The sequence below is a fragment of the Phocoena phocoena genome, chromosome 3 (assembly GCF_963924675.1).
Source record: "Phocoena phocoena chromosome 3, mPhoPho1.1, whole genome shotgun sequence".
NCBI lineage: Eukaryota > Metazoa > Chordata > Mammalia > Artiodactyla > Phocoenidae > Phocoena > Phocoena phocoena.
Genome location: NC_089221.1, coordinates 72538714 through 72558755, shown reverse-complemented (window position 1 = coordinate 72558755; position 20042 = coordinate 72538714).

Below are 20042 nucleotides of genomic sequence, written 5' to 3'. Positions count from 1 at the left end.
CTTTTAATGTGCTGTTGGATTCTGTTTGCTAGTATTTTGTTGAGAATGTTTGCATCTATGTTCATCAGTGATATTGGCCTGTAGTTTTCTTTCTTTGTGACATCTTTGTCTGGTTTTGGTGTCAGGGTGATGATGGCCTCGTAGAATGAGTTTGGGAGTTTTCCTCCCTCTGCTATATTTTGGAAGAGTTTGAGAAGGATAGGTGTTAGCTCTTCTCTAAATGTCTGATAGAATTCGCCTGTGAAGCCATCTGGTCCTGGGCTTTTGTTTGTTGGAAGATTTTTAATCACAGTTTCAATTTCAGTGCTTGTGATTGGTCTGTTCATATATTCTGTTTCTTCCTGGTTCAGTCTTGGAAGGTTGTGCTTTTCTAAGAATTTGTCCATTTCTTCCACGTTTTCCATTTTATTGGCATAGAGTTGCTTGTAGTAATCTCTCATGATCCTTTGTATTTCTGCATTGTCAGTTGTTACTTCTACTTTTTCATTTCTAATTCTGTTGATTTGAGTCTTCTTTTTTCGTTGATGAATCTGGCTAATGGTTTATCAATTTTGTTTATCTTCTCAAAGCACCAGCTTTTAGTTTTATTGATCTTTGCTATTGTTTCTTTCATTTCTTTTTCTTTTATTTTTGATCTGATCTTTATGATTTCTTTCCTTCTGCTGACTTTGGGGGTTTTTTGTTCTTCTTTCTGTAGTTGCTTTAGGTGTAAAGTTAGGTTGTTTATTTGAGATGTTTCTTGTTTCTTAAGGTAAGATTGTATTGCTATAAACTTCCCTCTTAGCACTGCTTTTGCTGCATCCCATAGGTTTTGGGTCGTTGTGTTTTCATTGTCATTTGTTTCTAGGTATTTTTTGATTTCCTCTGATTTCTTCAGTGATCTCTTGGTTATTAAGTAGTGTATTGTGTAGCCTCCATGTGTTTGTATTTTTTAAAGATTTTTTTTCCTGTAATTGATCTCTAGTCTCATAGCGTTGTGGTCAGAAAAGATATTTGATATGATTTCCATTTTCTTAAATTTACCAAGGCTTGTCTTGTGACCCAAGTTATGATTTATCCAGGAGAATGTTCCATGAGCACTTGAGAAGAAAGTGTATTCTGTTGTTTTTGGAGGGAATGTCCTATAAATATCAATTAAGTCCTTCTTGTTTAATGTATCATTTAAAGCTTCTGTTTCCTTATTTATTTCCATTTTGGATGATCTGTCCATTGGTGAAAGTGGGGTGTTAAAGTCCCTTACTATGATTGTGTTCCTGTCGATTTCCCCTTTTATGGCTGTTAGTATTTGTGTTATGTATTGAGGTGCTCCTATGTTGGGTGCATAAATATTTACAATTGTTATAGCTTCTTCTTGGATTGATCCCTTGACCATTATGTAGTGTCCTTCTTTGTCCCTTGTAATAGTCTTTATTTTGAAGTCTGTTTTGTCTGATATGAGAATTGCTACTCCAGCTTTCTTTTGATTTCCATTTGCATGGAATATCTTTTTCCATCCCCTCACTTTCAGTCTGTATGTGTCCCTAGGTCTGATGTGGGTCTCTTGTAGACAGCATATATATGGGTCTTGTTTTTGTATCCATTCAGCCAGTCTACGTCTTTTGGTTGGAGCATTTAATCCATTTACATTTAAGGTAGTTATTGATATGTATGCTTCTCTTCCCATTTTCTTAATTGTTTTGTGTTTGTTATTGTAGGTGTTTTCCTTCTCTTGTGTTTCCTGCCTAGAGAGGTTCCTTTAGCGTTTGTTGTAAAGCTGGCTTGGTTGTGCTGAGTTCTCTTAGCTTTTGCTTGTCTCTAAAGGTTTTCATTTCTCCGTCAAATCTAAATGAGATCCTTGCTGGATAGAATAATCTTGGTTGCAGGTTTTTCCCTTTCATCACTTTAAATAGGTCCTGCCACTCCATTCTGGCTTGCCAAGTTTCTGCTGAAAGATCATCTGTTAACCTTATGGGGAGTCCCTTGTATGTTTTTTTTTGTTTTTCCCTTGCTGCTTTTAATATTTTTTCTTTGTATTTAATTTTCAGTAGTTTGATTAATATGTGTCTTGGCATATTTCTCGTTGGATTTATCCTATATGGGCCTCTCTGTGCTTCCTGGACTTGATTAACTATTTCCTTACCCATATTAGGGAAGTTTTCAACTATAATATCTTGAAATATTTTCTCAGTCCCTTTCTTTTTCTCTTCTTCTAGGACCCCTATAATTTGAATGTTGGTGTGTTTAATATTGTCCCAGAGGTCTCTGAGACTGTCCACAGTTCTTTTCATTCTTTTTTCTTTATTCTGCTCTGCAGTAGTTATTTCCACTATTTTATCTTGCAGGTCACTTATCCGTTCTTCTGCCTCAGTTATTCTGCTATTGATCCCTTCTAGAGAATTCTTAATTTCATTAATGTGGTGTTCATGGTTGTTTGTTTGCTCTTTAGTTCTTCTAGCTCCTTGTTAAACGTTTCTTGTATTTTCTCCATTGTATTTCCATGATTTTGGGTCATCTTTACTATCATTATTCTGAATTCTTTTTTAGGTAGACTGCCTGTTTCCTCTTCATTTGTTAGGTCTGGTGGGTTTTTATCTTGCTCCTTCTGCTGTGTGTTTTTCTGTCTTCTCATTTTGCTTAACTTACTGTGTTTGGGGTCATCTTTTCACAAGTTGCAGATTTGTAATTCCCATTGTTTTTGGTGTCTGCCCCCAGTGGCTAAGGTTGCTTCAGTGGCTTGTGTAGGCTTCCTGGTGGAGGGTACTGGTGCCTGTGTTCTGGTGGATGAGGCTGGATCTTGTCTTTCTGGTGGGCAGGTCCACGTCTGGTGGTGTGTTTTGGCATGTCTGTGGACTTATTATGATTTTAGGCAGCCTCTCTGCTAATGGGTGGGGTTGTGTTCCTGTCTTGCTGTTTGTTTGGTATAGGTTGTCCAGCACTGTAGCTTGCCGGTTGTTGAGTGAAGCTGGGTGTTGGTGTTGAGATGGAGATCTCTGGGAGATTTTTGCCATTTGATATTATGTGGAGGTAGGAGGTCTCTGGTGGACCAGTGTCCTGAAGTTGGCACTCCCACCTCAGAGGCAGAGCCCTGACGCCTGGCTGGAGCACCAAGAGCCTGTCATGCACACGGCTCAGAATAAAAGGGAGAAAAAAAAAAAAGGAAAGAAAAAGATAAAATAAAGTTATTAAAATAAAACCAAAAAAAATTATTAAAAATTTTTTTTAAAGTAAATAAAAGAAAGAAAGAAAGAACAACCAAACCCAAAAGCAAATCCACCAATGATATCAAGTGCTGGAAACTATACAACACTCCCCCCAAACCCCCCCCTAAAAAAACCCCAAAACAGATACAGATAGAACCCTAGGACAAATGGTAAAAGCAAAGCTATACAGACAAAATCGCTCACAGAAGCATATGCATACACACTCACAAAAAGAGAAAAAGGCTATATATATATATATATATATATATATATATATATATATATATATATATATATAAAATCTCATTGTTCCCAAAGTCCACCTCCTCAGTTTGGGATGATTCGTTGTCTATTCAGGTATTCTGCAGATGCACGTACATCAAGTTGACTGTGGATATTTAATCCGCTGCTTCTGAGGCTGCTGGGAGAAATTTCCCTTTCTCTTCTTTGTTTGCACAGCTCCTGGGATTCAGCTTTGGATTTGGCCCCGCCTCTGTGTGTAGGTCGCCTGAGGGCATCCGTTCCTGCTCAGACAGGGCCGGGTTAAAGGAGAAGCTGATTCGGGGCCTCTGGCTCATTCAGGCTTGGGGGGAGGAAAGGGTACGAAGTGCGGGGCTAGCCTGCGGTGGCAGAGGCCAGTATGATGTTGCACCATCCTGACGTGCGCTGCGCGTTCTCCCGGGGAAGTTGTCCCTGGATCTCGGGACCCTGGCAGTGGCGGGCTGCACAGGCTCCCAGCAGGGGAGGTGTGGATGGTGACCTGTGCTCGCACACGGGCTTCTTGGTGGCGGCAGCAGCAGCCTTAGCGTCTCATGCACGTCTCTGGGGTCCGCGCTGATAGCCACGGCTCGTGCCCATGTTTGGAGCTCCTTTAAGCAGCGCTCTTAATTCCCTCTCCTCACTCACTAGGAAACAAAAGAGGCAGAAAACGTCTCTGGCCTCTTCGGCAGCTCCAGACCTTTTCCCGGACTCCTTTCTGGCTAGCCATGGCGCACTAGCCCCCTTCAGGCTGTGTTCACGCAGCCAACCCCAGACCTCTCCCTGGGATCCAACCTCAGACGCCCGAGCCTCAGCTCCCAGCCCCGCCCGCCCCGGCGCATGAGCAGACAAGCCCCGGGCTGGTGAGTGCTGGTCGGCCCTGATCCTTTGTGCGGGAATCTCTCCGCTTTGGCCTCTGCACCCCTGTTGCTGTGCTCTCCTCCGCGGCTCCGAAGCTTCCCCCTCTGCCACCCGCAGTCTCCGCTCGCGAAGGGGCTTCCTAGTGTGTGGAAACCTTTCCTCCTTCACAGCTCCCTCCCACTGGTGCAGGTCCTGACCCTATTTTGTCTCTATTCTTTTTTCTTTTGCCCTACCCAGGTACGTGGGGACTTTCTTGCCTTTTGTGAGGTCTGAGGTCTTCTGCCAGCGTTCAGTAGGTGTTCTGTAGGAGTTGTTCCACCTGTAGAGGTATTTCTGATGTATTTGTGGGGAGGAAGGTGATCTCCACGTCTTACTCTCCTGCCATCTTGAAACTCCTCTCAACAGGATAGTTCTTTTGGCAAAGGTTCTGTTTTTCTTTTATCCTCCTTCCTTGCCTCCCTCCCTCTCTCCTTCTCTCCCTCTCACTCTTTCCCTTTTTTTCTCCCTTTCCTCATTCATTGCTCTTTTCTTCCCATCTGGAATCTCCTCCCCAATATTAAAGGTAGTAAAATCTATATTTTGTTACTTAAACATTTGTGAGTTCTGCAATTCAAAATTTACCAGAACATTTTTTTCTATTAATAAATGGAAAATCAGATATTAGAAACATATTGTCTACCTATGAAAAGTAAAGTATGTTTAAAAATCTTTCAAAATTCTTTTGAATACTTTCTAGAGTACCAACAAATCATGTCCAAATATTGTTCTGTTCTGGGGCAGGGGTGGAGATTGTTTCCATCAGATGCTTGAGACTTGTCTGCGCAGAAAGCAGATAGGTCAAATTGACACTGTGACTTTCTGTAGTTTTTTCATAGCAAAATCTGAGTCTTTTACCTTGATGATTTCTGAAAGTATTATTCAGAAGGACTACATGGAGAATAAAGGTTGAGTCATTGTGTTTTTAAAAAGTAATTTTATAGCTCAGTGTAGTTGTATCAGTAGCCTCTACACTGGTGATCGCAGTCAGCCTTCTGCACTTCCCCACACCCACCCAGCCCCATAATAAGGATAGTGACACTGAAGAATTGGTGGCCTAGGAAAATCGTGAAATCATAAAGATTCTCCTTTATTCCACCTTCTGTCAAACTTCTCCTCAAGAATCATTAATTTCCCAGGAAGTCTGACTTTTTAAAAGAGTGATAAAGCTTCAAAATAGGAGTATGACAGGACATGGGATGTTTTGAAAGTAGCTACTAGTGTGTTTTAAGTGTAGGGTATGGATGAGGGAGAGGAAGTTATAGAATCTGCCAACAACATTATAAAAAACCCATTTTGTGCCATGTGAAAGTGTTTGGACCTTCTTCTGAAAGCAGTGGAGACCTACTGGAGGATTTTAGGTGGCAAGGGGATGGGGGTTATGGTACATTAGATTTGCATTTTAGGTGTGTCTTTCTGGCTGCAGTTGTGTATGTGGTAGGGAGGTCTCATAGGAAGCTGTGGTAGTGATCTGGGTTAAAAGACCTGATCTAAGTTGTGGCTGTGGAGAGGGAGAAGAAGGAAGCTACAGTAAAGAGGTCAAGTCTCCAGGGCTTGGAGTTGTGGTTCAGCACTTGGAAATTGCGAGTCAAATCACTTTTGCTATTAGTTTAAGTGTAGATGCATTCTCCATTGTAACATCTGGGTTTCTAACTTGTGTCAGAAACCTAATCTCTATCTTGTGCTGCAGTTCTGATATCCTAGTATTATTACACATTCATTTATATGAGCCATATAGCTCAGTTAGAGTACAGTGTTAAAGAAATAAAGGGGAAAATTTACTCTTCACAAGAACAAGCTAGTTTTAACACAAACCTAAACAGTTTTGTAGCCGTAGACCATCCTTCTAATTCTTAGAGGGCATCTCAGAAAAAACTAGCACTCCATGGACTACAGATCATGCTAGGCAACAGATTTGCTGAGGGCTTCGTACAAGCCTATTACCATCATGGAAATAAATAAAACAAACTAAATGAAATTATTCTGAAAGTATTACGGGCTGTAGAGAAGTCAGTAGCAACAGTGTTCATTGCTCAAAACAGAACTTTGACATACTCTGTATTTATATACTTGTACTAGAAATTTAGCTTCAGAGTTTTCTATGCAAATTAAACTCAGTTGGAAAAGGGCAGTAGTCAAAAGATACACACGTTTTAGACTTTGCTTAATTTCTTGAGTTATTTGGTAGCCTAGAACCATTAAGGGCACAAGGAAGTCTGAGACATCGTAGGATCTGGGAACCTTAGCCAGGCTGTGGAAGAAGTTCTTGTCTCACCTGCTTAGTATTGAAAAGAGCCTGCCTAAGAACTTTTATAAGCTGCCTTGGGATTGACTTGGTTGCCTGATTGAGCACACAGTGTCCCTAGGAGACACTGTGTGCCCTAGGATAGGACTTCAACTTATTCAATTAGATCTTTCTTCTGATCAGGTCAGAGGTATTGTAACAGCTTTTTAATAGGTAATGAAAAATCTCAGATCTTGTTTGCCTACCTCCTAGAAACAAGTGGTGAGAAGAGAAGTGGCAAAATGACATCAAATTGGTTGGCCAAGATGACAGCATTTGTTCATGTTTTAGGATATGGAACATCGATCAAACTGGTATCAAGGGAGTAGAATTAGTGAAAGAGAAATGGCTGTGTTGGCAGAAGCAGCAAAATAACTTTGGAGGAGCCCGAGCTCGAGAAAGCTTCTCTGTGGTGTTTGCTATATAGTGAATGTTTGTGTCCCCTTAGAATTCATTATGTTGAAATCTAATTCCCACTGTGATGATATTTGGAGGTGGGCCTTTGGGAGGTGATTAGGTCATGAATGGGGAGCCCTCATGAACGGGATTAGTGCCCTTATTGAAGAGATCCCAGAGGGCTCTCTTCCTCCTGCCATATGAGGACAGTGAGAAGACCACAGTCTATGAACCAGGAAATAGACTCTCAGCAGATGCTGAATCTGCTATCACCTTGAACTTAGAGTTCCCATCCTCCAGAACAAAGAGAAATAAATTCTTGTTATTATAAGCCACCACCAGTGGTGTTTTGTTATGGAAGCCCAAACAGATGAAGACAGTGTTGGAAGTAGCAGCAGAAGTGGTGAGCCAGCAAGGGGTGTGGCAGGTGGTTGGAGTGCCTTTAACTGACACATTAAGGTATTGTATTCCTTAAGCAGTGGCAGGCAGTTGAGCATCAAAAAAGACCATGAGAACAGGAATGGGAGGTAACCACATGGATTAGTATGTGAGCTCTAATTGATTCAAGATTTTTTTTTTTTACTGCCATAAGTTTTGCTACATTTTAAAATCTAAATGTAAACATTGGGGCAGTGCTTATTATAGTTTTGTTAGATTTATGAAATGTTCATAAAGTTTTGTTAGATATATGAAATGTTCATAAAGCTTAGATCCAAGCTGGCTTTATGTGCAGAGTAGTAGGTAGAAGTTGGCTTCAAGCAAATCACTGGAAATTGCAGAAAATATTGCAATACGTCAAGTGATTTAAGTTGTCAGGAAGGATCAGAGATTAATTCAGTTACTGAATTTCATGCTTAGTTTTCTTTTATTGCCAAATAATACTGGAAAACAGAGGTTAGCTGTTACGCTTACTTTAATACTTCTCTTCTTGATTGAAATTGACATTTTTATGTGGACCACAAAGCATACAAAATATAGTAATATTATATTTTCTCTAAAAAAAAAAAATTATATCAAATAAAATACAGACCATACACTTGTTTCTGATGCTAGCAATGGAGGATATGTACTGACTTCTTATAGAACATATTTAGTTTTAGTAGTACCTCTTCATGCTGCTGGAATACATTCATTTAATAATTACTTTTGAGAAGTCTGTTACTACATGCTAGGTATTGTCTTGTTGGTCAGGATACATTATTGAATAAAAAAGATAAGGATTTCTGCCCTAGAATTTGTATTTTAGTAGGAGAAGGCAGGCAATACAGTCAAAAAATAAGTAAGTAAATAAGAGTAAGTTAAAAAGTGGTAACTACTGTGGACAAAAGAAAAAGTAGAGCAAGCTCAGGAGGATGGGGGTATAATTTTAAATTCAGGCTAGTTTCATTGAGATGACATTGGGAAAAACCCTCGAAGAAAGTAAGGAATAAAAGCCATGAAGATATCTGGGGTAAGAGTGTTCCAGAGAGAGAGAGAGAGAGTAGTCCATGCCAATGTGTTCTGGAGGAAGAGCAAGGATCCAAGTGTTTCACCATGTCCAGATTGCCTTGTCAGCCATCTGATGGGGGGCAAGTCAGGGCTTTTTGCTTCCGTCAGTAAGTACATAGTAAATGCCAAGCACTTTGCTAGAATTTTGGGAAGATTAACATGTTTTCTGACCTCTCAGAGCTTACAGCCAATCAGGGAAAATATACATTAAACACATAAAACCTTAATTATTACTGGGAAAAGTTTTCCCAAGTATAAGGATTCCACACAAAAGTAGAATTTAACTTAATCTGCCACTAGCATTGATTTTCTCAAGGAAACAAATTTCTGGTGAGTTGTGAAGAAAGAAAGTGAGCAGGGCCAAGGAATGAGTATCACTTTCAAGGTAGAGGAATTAGCCTGTTCAGTGTGGACTGAAGCAGAAAGGAGGCCAGCAAGTTGATGAAATTAGAAGGCCAGTGTGATTTGAGCATAGAACATAGGATAAGTGGCTTGAGTTGAGGCTGTGGCCAGATGATACAGATCCTTAGACCATATTAAAGAGTTTGGACTATATCCACAGGGCCAAATGAAGCCATTGAATGAGTTGTGTGGAGGTGTAAGCAATATAGAAAGGGCAGCTAACTGAAAATCCGCAGAACTGGGTTCTAAGGCGGGCTGTGATAATAACTTGCTGTGTGACTTGAGTAAGTGAAAAGAAACCCTGGGCCTCAATCATTTTATATATCCATGCCTGTATTTATATCTATATCCTTTTGCATATTCATATCTATATCTATTTGCTAGATTACTTTGTCTCTAGGATACTGTAATAGGTTGAATTGTGTCCCTGCCAAAAGATATGTTGAAGTCATAAGCACCAGTACTTCAGAATGTGACCTTGTTTGGAAATAAGGTCATTGCAGATGTAACTGGTTATGATGAGGTCATACTGGGATATGGTGGGCCCTGAATCCAATATGATTGTTGTCCTTTTAAGGAAGGGGAGATCTAGTGACACACAGAGGGAAGACAGCCATGCGAAGACAGAATCAGAGACTGGAGTGATGCACTGATAGGCCAAGGAGTGCCAGGGCTTACCAGCTTGACTAATTACATCTGCAAAGACTGTTTTCAAACAAGGTTATAGTCATAGGTACCAGAGACTGGGACTTAAACACATCTTTTTAGGGGAAATAATTCAAGCCACTATACCTCCTATTGTTCCTGTTCTCTAAAGAATTGTCTATACTGATACTTTTGAATTTCTTACCATCCTATTTAATCCTGGATAATTTGGTTTCTGTTTCTGCCCCTATAAACTAGCTGCCATGCAAAAATTCACCAACGATCCCCTAGTTGCCAAATCCTTTAGATAATTTTTAATCTTCGTCATACTTCACCTCTAAGGGACATTTGAATCTGTTGGCCACTTTTTTCTTAAAGCTTCCTCATACTTTAGTTTCAAACCCACACTAAAAATTTTCTTGTATTTCTCTAAATTTGTTTTTCTCTTCCTCTACCTGCCCTTTAAGTACTGGTTTCCCTGGAGTCCTGTGCACTTTTTTGGTTCATTCATCCATCCCTATGTCTTCACTCACTGAGGGCTAGCTAATGACTCTCAAATTTGCATCTTTAACCAAGCCCATCTAAAGCTCGAGGTAACAGTACTGAAATGCCTATTGTATATCTCTGTTTAACATATCCCAAGTTGAACTAATTCTCTTTATCTCCTAACCTATTCTGATTATTCTTACCTAGTGAATAGCATCACCTTCTACCATTCATCTGAATCAGATACTTAGAAGTTTAATTAGATCCCTCTGCCACTTTCTTCACAATCATTTAGTCACCATTCCTTCTTCTTATTTTTCATCTCGGCTACAGAAGCATTGTTCTTGGAACATAGCTGGGCCTCCCATTCCCAGCTTTGTACTTTCTCAGGCACTTTCACCATCAGAGGGACCTTCCTTAACAAGAACCTTAAGATGTTAATCTTCTGCCTAACCCCTTGATTATCTTTTACTGTTTAGAGAATAAAGTTCAAACTTCTTAAGCATGGCATCCACATCAGCCTTCTGCCTATAGCCTAGACTGTTTTTTACCTGTCAGCCTCTACAGGATGCTTTAGCCACACCCAGATGGCTGCTGTTCTCCAGACATGCCAGGTCATTTTCTCAGCACTCTGCCTTTACTCATCCTCATGCCTATTAATAAAAGTCCCCTCCCCAAATCTGCCCAGCTGAACGTCCTTCATCTTTTTTCAAATTTAACCTCTAGCATTATATTTTCTATGAGCTTTCTGTGATTGTCCCCATTCCCCACTCAAATAAATTGCCCTCTCTCCTTTGGGATGTTCTATCATATCATCTATGAAACTTCATGGATTTAATGTGTGTACATCTGTTTTCCCTTCTTCATTGCAAATGTCTTGAGGGCAGGGACTATCTTTATTGATCTTTTTATTCCCAGGACCTAGAACAGTGCCTTCCCATAACTAGTGCTTAATAAATGCTTTTTGAAGGCATAGCATATACAATATATAAGTACTTCATTTTTAAAAGAAACATGGTGAATTTGGGGATTTTGATTTCTCTGTGCACCAAATTATTTCTCTGAGTTATCAAAAAAAAAAAAAAAAAAAGAAAATCTGGAAGAGCATCCAGGAAAGAAAAAAATATACAACTGAGTATGAAATTACTTCATAGAGTAATAGATAATGAAATAGTGTACATTGAAATTTGCCATGGTCTACACTTCAGTATGCTTTGTGTTTAATCACTTTTACTTTAAAAATTCTAAATTGATCACAAGATCATCACTCAACTCTCGATACCTTAGGAAGGAAAGTATTTCTTTAAGTCAGCAATAGTTGGTGAATTAGTATCTATTGTCTCCAGTGGAAAGTAGTTCGTCAACTTTTCCATGTTATACTGGAGAACAGAGTGGATAATCACCGTAAGCAATAAGTTCTGCTTAAAGAGGGCGTGTCAGTAACGGTTTCCCCACAGTGAGGAAGCTGCTGCCCGCTCATTTTGAATGCTTTGTGCTTTATTATGTTGTTTCTGGATGGCTTTCCATCTTTCTTTTCTCACTCCTTGGGCCCCTCCTCTAGGGCTCAGTAACACGGTAGAGATGCTTTTTGACAGACAAGAGATAATCTTACACTTGACTTCCAATATCAAGGCATTTTAACCGGCACACTTTATATTGAATAATTCATGGGTATTCAAGCTTTACTTCACTCCACAAAGAAAGTGCTTTCTCTTAGCCACAGTAGATACGAGCAGCTAATTCATTATTTAAAGAGATTAAGTATTAGCAACTGGTACTGGCTCTTCAGAGCTCTCTTTATTCCCTTCGCTCGTGTTATCCCCAGCCTCTCAGCTGCCTGGAACAGTTTTTAGATTGATTTTACCATATTTAAGTCTTTTTAAAAACAGATCTACCCCAAAACCTCACTATTTTCAGACTGCTTTGTCCTATTTTAAAAACGTAAAGCAACGTCTGTTAGAACTCTGTGAATCTCTGCAGGCTCACGGGAATACATACAATTGCAACACTTTTTGCTTTCAGTTAAGAAAATGTGGCAGGTGGGAGGAATGCAAGAAATTCAAGTTTGCTCAGATTTACAGACCACTTGCTGCAACAGGCCAAGGAAGGGTTGGGCATTTTAATCAGGTGGTGAAAGTGGATGAATCCTCAACTTTCAAGTATTGTTACTCTGAAAGGAAAAGTCCCCATGGAGAGCTGTCCTCTATATTTTCAGAGAAAAAGAGGAGGAAGGGTTTGAAATGTCTGTGTCTTTTTTGTAGACAGAACCTTAGGTTGGATCTCATTCAGCACAAATTTTCACTCTTTCATTTCCAGTTAAGAAGAGAGAGGAAAATTTGTTAAGGGGTTATGAGGTTTCACTTTCCATAGACCTTGCCAGAGGGTAACATAACAACGTAATCGGGTCTGGGATGGTGAAATAGTGGGAATTACTTTATATATATATATATATAATTATATATAATATATATAATATATATTTAACTTTTAAAGTTTATATATATATAAACTTTATATATATTTTAAACTTCTTTTAAAAAGTGATTCTAAGGAAATGTATTTCTAGGATATGATATGAAAGAAAACACTGAACATGTTGTTTAAAGCAGTAATAAATGCTTTTCATAATTTTATATCTTAGATCAAGTTTAGCCTTTTTAGGAATGTTTTAAAGTAGATATTCCACTAGAGTGATAAAATAAATTGATGTGTTTTTTTTTCTACTCTATATGGCCTGAAAAATTGGGTGGTTCTAAAACTAAGGAACTATTATTAACTTACATAGCTTTCTTTTTTCCAGTTAAATATTAAAAGGGTATGGATTGTAAATGAACTCCCTATACCTATACCAGGATGCTCTTGAATTTTGAGTATCTTTTACTTAGTGCATAGGGAATATATTATGTGCATACTTCATTTCTTCATAAATTTCTTGAATGAGAAAATCATATAGTAGATGATCAATAACAATGTGTTTCTTGAATGACTGAACCTTAAGTCCAGATCTGGACCATAGTATGAAAAGCCTTGCTTTAAAAGGTAGAAAAGCAAGTCTGCATCAAAGATCATTTCCCTTTTATTGTATTAAAGACAAGGTCCTGTGTGCTGACAAATAACAGACAGAACTAAGACGCCATCCTCACCTCATAATTCTTAGTGTCCACACTAGCCTTAGAACTGTCAGAGAATAGAGAGAAAACTCATAGGAGACTAGAGGACCACCACTCTCAGGGGAAAACTGTTGTTTCTGAAGCTGAGATTCTACAAGCTGTTCCTTGTCTAATGTGCAACAAGGGACACCAGTTGAAGATTTTTCATGCAGAAGAGTACATGATTGTAAGTAGCTTGAGTTTTGAAGTTAAAATAACCTATGTCTAAAGCATAGTTCTACCATGTAATAGCTGTTGCAACCTTGCACAAGTGGCATAATCTCCCCAAACCTCCTTTTCTATTTGTAAAATGAGGATTTTAATGGTATCAAACTCATAGGTGTGAGAATTGATGAGATAATGCCTGAAAATTGTTTAGCGTAGTGCTTAGCACATAAGAAACATTCAATAAACTTTTTTTCAGAAGAGTCTTCTTGGAAAATTAACCTGACACTGACATAGAAATTTAATTTGCAGTTGAGACTGTAGATGTTTAGAAAATTGCTGCATTGTACAAAATTAGGAGTTTTATGAAATCCTACTGTATTTTGTCCTGTTATTTTTTATTTTTAAAATTTTTTTATTAAGATTTAATTTTTTAAAATAAATTATTTTATTTATCTTTGGCTGCATTGGGTCTTCGTTGCTGTGCGCGGGCTTTCTATAGTTGTGGCAAGCGGGAGCTACTCTTTGTTGTGGTGCCTGGGCTTCTCATTGCAGTGGCTTCTCTTGTTGCAGAGTGTGGGCTCTAGGTGTGTGGGCTTCAGTAGTTGTGGCACGTGGGCTCAGTAGTTGTGGCACGCAGGCTTCAGTAGTTGTGGCCCGCAGGCTCTAGGGTGCAAGCTCAGTATTTGTGGCTCGTGGGCTCTAGAGAGCAGGCTCAGTTGTTGCGGTGCATGGACTTAGTTGCTCTGTGGCATGTGGGATCTTCCCAGTTTTGTCCTAATCTAAATAGGCATTCCAGATCAGTTGTGCCGAAAAGGAGGGAAAACATTTTCATACTACTCTTGGACATAATTATAGATATCAAAAGAGACGTGCTCACTATGAACTAGTAGCTTCTGCTTCCACTAGGGTGCTTTTACATATCTTCACTGAAGAAAATGTAGCTTTATTCATTTTGCAAAGTTTTATAAACATTTTAAAGTTTTTGTAGAAGTTTGATAGTTTATATTATGTTATGTATTGATGATTTTAAGCATGCACCTGAGATGGAGGTGGGAATTGAAAATTTTGTTTCTTAAATGGGAAAAAGAATTGGAGAATCAGGGCCTATCTATTGTCATTACCTAGTTTTAAAAACATATTTAGGAATCTGAACTGTGAGAAGTTGAGGCAACCTTGCTGGAAATAAAACTCTTCTCCAAGATCAGAATTTAAAATGTGAGTCCCAGGTTTTAAGATTTATCTATCATATCAGCCATTGTACAGAATCGGGTTCTTTCTTCTACTGGATTTCTTCCAGAGACATTTTTAGACAATATTACCTTTTTCTAAACACACACATATGCATACACATACATTTATAAACACAAAACTTGCAATTGTGAGCAGTCAACCCCACTTCCGCTGCATTGATGAAATCTCAATAAAGAGGAGACATAATGGGAAAGACTAAAATATATATTTATAAAAAATTTATAAATCATTCTAAAACTTTATAAAAGTAAGCTATTTTTTCCCTTTGTAAGCATGCTTACTTTAATATGGATGAAAAGTGCTGACAGCTAGTCTGTAGGAACAAGTTATGTTTGGCTGTTCTCTTTTGCCATTAGTGAAGAGAAACCATTCCTTAATGGTAGGGCCACCTAACAGACGCTGAGTTGAGTTCCACCCACAATTATTGAATGCTGACAAGGTGCCCTCCTCAAGCCATGTGCTGGGACTTAAATAAGAACCAGTGCTGGAAACTCAAGGATCTAACAGTCCCATGAAAAGCTTTCAATTGAGGGCAGTTACTAGAATATTTGTATTATCTTGAGGTGTGTAGGAAGTATTCTGTTGCTAATAAAAGGCAAAGATACAAGGTTGGGAATGACATTAATCTTCATCTGTCTAAAAGGATTCAAATTTATATATGATATCACTTGAACGCATATGTTTTCTGATATGAGTTCGAGAAGGGTGAGAGAAATCACAGGTAGATCCAGAACTACACGGAACCAGCAGCCTCTGGTGAGCAGCCATTACTGCTCTACAACCAACAGTTGTGTGCTTAGAGTATTTTGTAGAATTTATGAACTATGATATTATAGCTACTTCCATTGTCTTAATTTTACCCACACATTTTTAATGAAAAGGTGAGACTAGATAAAAACTAAGGTGCTTAGAGTTTTACATATTTGTCTTATTGAGAATGATGCTCTTCATGTAAAAAATGTTACAGCTTATACATTCTATTTTGTAATAAAAATGAATTATATTTGTTTATGAATATACCTAGTATTATGTAGTTGCTCAAGTTATATTTGTTTAGTAGAATTCTAGAAAGTTCAAAATTCATATTTGACATGTAGTTTAATATTAAAGCAAATATTAGTCATATTTATTTTTCTCTGTAAAAAACAATTTTTGAGAACTGTAACAGTATTAACAATATGATTTAATTCTCATGCTTTAAAAATACTTTTTGAATGCCATGTAAATGAAAATAAGACATTAGTGTTGTTTTGTTTATTTTTCAGATTTTATTTTCTCTCTCTTGTTTACTTGTTTTTTACAAATCTAGTTTTGCCACTGAATTGTATGGCTCTTGTAGGCATCATCTGACATGTGGAATACAATGGAAAAAAAAGTTAGGGCACAGTGTCCTAGTGGATTTTAACTATAACTTTTCTCCAAATATGTGATTGTCCTATAAATACTATTGCAACAATGTCTGAGATTCATTCAACTTTCAATACTTGGCCAGCCACAGATCTTGCCTCTGTTACTCTCAACCTGTCCATTTTCCAAACCTCCAATATCCTGATTTTTGTTCTATTTCTTTGTTTAAGATTGCCTACTTCTCTGAGACACTAATGTTAGGACTGATAAACTCTTTCCAATTATTGACCAGTTCTGTCCAGACAGGGTAAATGAGGATCTTTTCCAAATGCTTTCTGAAAGAAAGAGACATATTTAATACTTAAGATTTTGATTTATTAATCTTAGTTGACTGCCTTACTGTCTAAATTCCACATTTACACGAAACTGAATTAGCATGTACAGGGTGATTCAAGAGTAGTAAGATATTCCAAAATTTCTACGAAGAACAGGTGTGTTTTGAAACAATGTGAGCCTAACAGGGCTGAGAAATCAATGTATCCAGTACTAAACAGACCCATAAGAAAATAAAAATATGTTGCTGGCCAACTTTGGTGCCAAGATAGTGAGTTTTGAAAGTTAAGTATCAAGATTACCCAAAGAGGAAGAGTGAGAGAAATCAATGAATCACCTAAATTCTTTTGGTAATTTTTAATATATTACACTAATTCCCTCTCTAAAGACAAAAATAATGATTGAACTCAACAAATAACGATTGGTTATAGGATTCTAGTGTCTTTAGGGCAACTCATCTTTATGATTATTGACATTCTAGCATTGGCCCATTAATATTTAGATGATTTGGTTTTGAAAAATATCTCTTTCCCTATAACAACTTAAGAATTTTTGTCACCTCAACTGAGAACAATTTTCAGAACAAATGGAAACCAGTTTTGTTTACTGTTCCATTGTTATCATTTTTGAAACAGAAGTTCAAACCATGGATTCTAGAACACTTGGGTCAAAACAGAGTGTGGAGACTTCCCTGGCTGTCCAGTGGTTAAGACTTCACCTTCCAATGCAGGAGGTGCTGGTTCGATCTCTGATCGGGGAGCTAAGATCCCACATGCCTTGCTGCCAGTAAACCAAAACATAAAACAGAAGCAATATTGTAACAAATTCAATAAAAACTTTAAAAATGGTCCACATCAAAAAAAAAATCTTAAAAAAAACCCCCCAAAACAGAGAGGCTATGCTATTACCCATTAATTCAAGTTAATGTAGATAAATTTTAATCATTTTACTGGTGATAAGCATTGCTTAACAGTTAAAATGTCTAAGAAAGTTGGATTAGAATTACTTCAGAGTTTCATAATTTTGATGGTGGTTTTTATGTTGGTCAACTATGTATTTTTAAAAGTTAACTCTCCATCATCCATCTTCTTGTCAGTGACAAATAACAGATAATGTAGAATACAAGTATGTAAAATATAGTAATATGAAGCTTTGGGAAACATCACCTGGATTTCTGTCTGCCTGCCTATCTATCTATGTATCTATCTATCTACCTATCTACCTACCTACCTATCTGTCTACCTATATCTATCAAATTTCCTTTACATATGATTAGATAAGAAGATAAGAAGATAAGCCGTAACAGGACAAGATTAAAATTTGGCCATGTACAAGCCACAGGGTAAACCATTCTGCACATGGGAAATCCAAGGTGATTTGTTATATGAGTTTGAGATACAACACACAGGGAGAATTTTGTCATATCTTAGGCAGTCATGCTACAAGAGTTCAGGACTCAGATTACAAGAGAAGAAACACTATGCCTTCCATAAACACTTCTATATGGAAATATGGCAAATGAAGGCAGATGTAAGGTAAGAAACTGAAGGTTTTAACACTTGAGTTTTCTCTTTAGTTTGTTCTAGGTTCTGAGAATGACTAAATAAATCTTGAAATTTGCCTGTTTGCAAAAGCCTATCTATATTATCTTTCATATATCTGTATATTTACCACAGAAACCTTAAATGTATACAAATATGAATTAATTGATATCATCAGGACATACAGTATTTCATATACATGCATAAATGACTTTTCCACATAACTAAAGCATAACCCTATGAGAACTACAATTAAAAAATCAGCAATTTGAAGAAAGAACATCTTCAAAGTAGCAAATGGTTCTGGAACTTCCGAAAAAGAACACCCAGACCATAATTATTTCCTGCTAACTCAGGGTTAGAAATGCTTTGGCTCCTAATACACTGAAGCTTGCAAGAGCCCTAGAAGTATTTGCCATCTTCCTAAGGAGTTCAAGGAGCTATGCCCTGAGGCACTGGTATATCTACTTATTCTTTTTCAACCATACTCTCAACCTTCATTGCTGTCTGTGAGCCTACCTTTGAAATGGCTCTTCTATTGATCTCCTCTCTTCTCTCTACCATAATTTGTATATTACATACTACTTAGGCTGAAGGTTTTGCTTAACAGAATTTTCTGTAAATATTGGTTTAACTAGGCTTCAAGGAAGCTCCTGGGTAGCTATTCCATGACTATAGCATTGGGAGTTGTGTTGAGAGAATTGTTGGAGCGATTTTATTCTTTGCACTTCTATATCCTATGGGAGGAGTTTATAATATAATTGATTAAAGCACAGGCCATTTATTGGGTTACATTTTAACAAGTAGGGAGTGTTACCATTACCTCTAATGCCATGACCCATCCATTTCCATATCCTGTCTCTCTAGTACTTTTGACTTCTTTGTATTAAACTGATCAAATAGGGTTTACTTCCCAGAGATAGAACTGACTAACTCATACTAACTCATGTGTAATCTCTATTTCTGTTTTAGCCCTTCTGCATCTGTGACTGGGTAGGTAAATTATGTTTAGTCTATTTTGAGGGCTCCAAAGTTTTTGGAGAGAAGAGCAAGAATCCTTATTTAGACTTTGTCTAAATTTTGCTCTTAATGAGAGAAGTTGTGTAGGTGGTGGGTTAGGGTAGTGAAGAGAGAATAGGTTAATGTCTCCAAACTAATATTCATTTCCCACTGAGTATGGTTCCCTTCATGCATAATTGCTTGGCCAGAGAAACTAGAGGGAAAGAGTGCAAAGCTTTCCTTGACCCCTGATACATTAAGCATATGTTTTGTTTGTCAATTTTGTGACATCTCGTTTGGTTGCTTGGAGACTTCTGGGACTCTTGTTTGTACTCTTGATAGGTAAGGCTTCTCTTTAGTTTTCTATATGTAAGGCTTCTGGATAGCTGATCTGTTATTCTAATTACTTTAAGAGAATAAATGATGATTTAAAATCTAGAAACTTGAGATTTATTTAAGTCTATGAAGAGAATGAGTGTTAAGTAGAATTAACCTTGTTATAGAGCTTTACCTACTCAAGTAAAAATTTGAGTGAGGGAATCAGTTGCAGACTTTCCAGGCAAGCTTAAACCAAATACTTTTCATTGAAATGTCAGACAAATAACTATTAGTTCTTAGAGTTATAAAAAGGAAAAATTCTTAAGATCAAAGCTAAAACCTAATTCAGATCACTTGTATTAAGCTCCACTTAAGAGGTTCATAATTTTTTCATCGAAGGAAAAAGCTATTTTTTTCCACTTCATTCTACAAAATACTCTCCTTTTTATGAAGATTTTATTCTTTGGTCTGATTTGTTTAGCTGGAGCCAAACTGAATTGCCAGTTTTTGAGCCAAACTTGTTATTGACTGAATTGGACCATTGCTACTGAAAAGAGCAAAGAATGTTTTGCTGAAGCCCTTGAGGTGTTGAAGACATGACATCTGCAGGCAAAAAAATCAAAACTATTTTTATGTGTAATGATATGACTGGACACTTATTGAAACTGTTTTGATCAGAGCCCAAAGAAACAAACACATGTATGTGAAATTGAGCCTTCCCATGATGAACTAGGAAAGTAGCTCACACTTTGCTTTGTTAATGTTGTTGAGAAGACATTGCTTAGGACTGGGACAAGTAGGGCAGGATTTGAGCTGCTAAAACTATAGAGATCTTCTACTTAGTTTAACATACTGTAATGAGAGACACAGAGGTTCTGTTCTGAATTACTAAGCTATTACT